At 41.3% G+C, this 4,127-nt stretch overlaps 1 pseudogene; it reads left to right on the top strand.

The window, feature by feature from the left end:
* The first annotated feature begins 596 nt into the window (after positions 1-596).
* LOC113193873 (heat shock protein HSP 90-beta-like) lies at positions 597-2,955 on the top strand (annotated as a pseudogene).
* Positions 2,956-4,127: the final 1,172 nt, after the last annotated feature.

Genomic DNA, 4,127 nt, shown 5'->3' with positions numbered 1-4,127 from the left:
CGTTTGTAACCTATGTTTAGAATCAATTAGATTAGCCTTGGACATTACACAGAACAGTTCTGAAACTGGTACTTTAAAATCATTTAGTCGGATGGAACAGAGGGAGAATTGTTTGTATTTGCTTCTTATTAATATGATGAAAAGAAAACATGATGGGGTGACTTTACTGTTAAGGAAAATGCCTTAAAAAACATTCTGAATTATGGTCATCAGTGGAGACAGAAAAAGAGGAAAGGGACAGAGGATAGAGTTTAAGCTATATGTTAAGTATTTATCACTTTTAAAACATCAAACACATGTGAGAGAATCTTTTTAATTTGCTGATTTGGTAATCAAAAACAAATTACTTCATTAAACTTCTGCTTTTTAAAAAGTATTTGAAATGTGAAAGAGATAGCTAAAATTCCGAAACATACTACTGATGTCCCTTAATGTCTGGTTTTTCAGTGGGGACCATACTCAAAACGGACTTAGAAAAGTCAGCATGCTCTTGAGTCTCCCCATCTCCCCCACCTCACAGCCTTGGTGCTGTGAGTGAGTTGAACTCTATCTGGGCCCACCCTGCTCTGTAATTTTCACAGCCCTTTCTCTCCAAAATGCCCAAGGAAATGCACCACAGAGAAGAGGAGATAAAGACCTTTGCCTCTCAGGCAGAAATTGTCCAGCTCATGTCTTTCATTATCAATACCTTCTATTCCAGCAAGGATATTTTCCTCTGGGAGTTGATCTCAAATGCTTCTAATGCCTTGGACAAGATTCACTATGAGAGCCTGAAAGACCCTTCCAAGTTGGACAGTGGTTAAACAGGTAAAAATTGACACTATCTCCAAACCTGAGGAATGCACATGACTTTGGAGGACAGAGGCATTGGCAAGACCAAGGATAACCTCATAAATAATTTGGGAACCATTGTCAAGTCTTGTGCTAAAGCATTTATGGAAGCCATTCAGGATGGTTTAGACGTATCTGTGATTGGGAAATTTGGTGTTATATTTTATTCTCCTATCTGGTGGCAGAGAAAGTGTTTGTAATCACAAATCATAATAACAATGAACAGTACACCCAGGTGTCTTCTGCTGAGGGATCCTTCACTGTACAAGCTGATCATAGTGAACCAATTGGCTGGGGTACAAAAGTGATCCTCTACCTCAAATAAGACCAGAGTACTTACAGCAGAGATTGATCAAAGAAGTGGTGAAGAAGCACTTGCAGTTCATAGGGGATCTCCTATTTGGAGAAGGAAAAAGAAAAGGAAATCAGCGATGATGAAGCAGAGGAAGAGAAAGATAAGAGCAAAGAAAAAGATATGGACGATATGGGAAAAATTCCATGATTAAAGATATGGGCTTGGATGAGGAGAATGACACTGATTAAGGTAAGAAAAAGAAAACAAACAAGATTAAGGAGAAATATACTGATTTTGAAGAAGTGAACAAGACCAAATCCATTTGGCCCTGAAACCTCAATGATATAACTCAGAAGGAATATGGATAGTTCTACAAACACCTCACCAATTCCTGGGAGGACAACTTGGCAGTCAATCACATCTCTGTGGAAGGTGAGTTGGAATTCAGGGCACTGCTGTTCATCCCTCAGTGGGCTCCCTTTGACCTCTTTGAGAACAAGAAGAAGAACATCAAACTCTATGTCTGTCATGTGTTCATTATGAACAGATGGGATGAGTTGATACCACAGAATCTCACCTGTGGTGTGGTTGACTCTGAGGGCCTGCCCCTGAACATCTCCCAAGAAATGCTCCAACAGAGTAAAATCTTGAAATTCATCTGAAAAAAAAAATATTGTGAAGAAGTTCCCTGCACTTCTCTCTGAGTTGGTAGAGATAAGGAGAATTCCAAAAAAAATCCCTTAGGCATTCTCTAGATATCTTAAGCTTTGATTCCATGAGAATTCCATTGACCACCAATGCCTTTCTGAGCTTCTGTGGTATCACACCTCTCAATCTGTAGATGTGATGACTCCTATGTCCAAGTATGTCTTTTGCATAAAGGAGACACAGACGTCCATCTATTATATTGATAGAAATGAGCACATGGCCAACTCTCCTTTCATAGAGCATGTAGAGAAGCTGTGTTTTGAGATAATATATATGACTGAGCCTATTGACAAGTACCAGATGCAGCAATTCAAGAAGTTTGGTGAGAAGAGCCTGTTCTTTGTAACCAAGGAAAGATCAGAGACACTGGAGGATGAGGAGGAGCAAAACAAAATGGAGGAGAGTATGGCAAAGTTCAAGAACCTATGCAACCTTTGGATAAGAAGGTCGAGAAAGCAGGGTGTGATGGTGCACATCTGTAATCCCAGAGGTTCTCAAGGCTGAGGCAGGAGGATCATGAGTTCAAAGCCAGCCTCAACAACTTAGTGAAGCTCCAGGCAGCTTAGTGAGACCGCATCTCTAAAAAAAAATACAAAAAAGGGCTGGGAATGTGGCTTTATGGTTAAGTGCTCCTAAGCTCAATCCCTGGTACCAAAAAAAAAAAGGAAGATGAAGAAAGTGACAATGTTCAATATGCTTGTGTCTTCACGATGCTGCATTGTTATCAGCACCTATGATTAAACAGCCAACATGAAGCAGATCATGAAGGCCCAAGTACTGTGAGATAACTGTAAAATGGGCTACATGATGACCAAAACGCACCTGGAGATCAACCCTGACCACCCCGTCTTGGAGACACTGTGGCAGAAAGCTGAGGCAGACAAAAATGACAAGACTGTCAAGGACCCCATGATGCTTCTACTTGAAACCACCCTTGTTCTCTTCTTGCTTCTCCCTTGAATATCACTAGACTTGCTCCAATTGCATCTACTGCATGATAAAGTCAGGCCTAAGCATTGACGAAGATGGAGTGACAGGGGAAGAAGCCAGCGATACTGTTCCTGATGAGATAACCCCCTCTTGAGTGTTATGAGGATGCATCTTGCATAGAAGTAGATTAGGAGTTTCCACTGAGAAAAATGTGCCCTCTGTCTAGCATCTCCTTGGCTCTCACAGTAGCCTTGAATGACCCTGTCCCACCTGGCTTCCTCTGCTGATGGATAGTCTAGTGGTTTTCTCTCTCCTAACCTTGCATTAAGGCAGGAAAAAAGGGCCTCAAGCCTCATCCCCTTCATAATTTGACAGAAAGATTGAAAGTGTATTGTTTTTTGTTGTTTGTTTTGTTTTGTTCTGGAATTGTGCAAATTTTTGTAAAAAGAAAATTCATAGTTCACTTTATTATATTAAAATTATTTAGAAAGGTATTTCACTTAGGAAAAGGTCAGACAGTTAAATAGAGGCACCCAGAAACCATCTGCTCTTACACACAAAAAAATTAAAAATAAAAAAAACAGGTACACAACTGAACATTGAGATGAATGACCACAGGGGAACACCAGAATTCAACAGTAAAGAAATGGAAACCCTACAAAACCCAGAGAACTGGGAGAGCAGGATAGCAAGAGAAACAAAATATCCCTCATCTGCTGCCCTGGCCCCATAGTTCAGGGAGTCTCCCCTTTGCATGGAGTAAAGGTGAAAGTGAGACTCTCAACAAACTCTATCAGCACAGATTCTGACAGTCCTAGCTACTGGAAAGTTTCCTGGAACTTGCTTACAGCCTAAACAGGTAAGTGGCTTGAAATCTTTACATAACTCTGCCTTAGAAAAAGAATTTACTTCTTCTCCCAGAAAGCCCCCAGGGTGCTATAACCAGGAGCCATCTTGACAGGGGAACTATCATCTGAATTTGGACTACTTTATACTTTGATTCCTCTGCATATTTCTATCTCTGTGGCCCCACGGACATGCCACTGCTCTGCCATGTGAGTGGCTGCCCCTTTAACCAGACTTGGCTCAGTGGAGTGACTCAGACACAAGCCTGCTGAAAGTGCTATATAGTGAGGAACAGGTATTGCAATACAAAGGAAAATGGATCCATAAGAACTAGGGAATTGGGAAGCCTGCCCTCTGAGACTAGGGGTATGGCCTGTAATATGTGATTTCATATGGGAACCAGGAATGAGGATGGTGGCCCAAGTGGTTCATGCCACCTGTCTCCCAGAATGCACTATGCACAGGCACCTGTTACTAACAAGGCAGAGAAAGAACTCTTAATTTCCCCACATGAGGT

Source organism: Urocitellus parryii, chromosome 10 (genome assembly GCF_045843805.1).
Source record: "Urocitellus parryii isolate mUroPar1 chromosome 10, mUroPar1.hap1, whole genome shotgun sequence".
In the NCBI taxonomy this organism is placed as follows: domain Eukaryota; kingdom Metazoa; phylum Chordata; class Mammalia; order Rodentia; family Sciuridae; genus Urocitellus; species Urocitellus parryii.
Note: the sequence above shows the minus strand (reverse complement) of the source record. Positions and strands in the feature narration are given on the sequence as shown.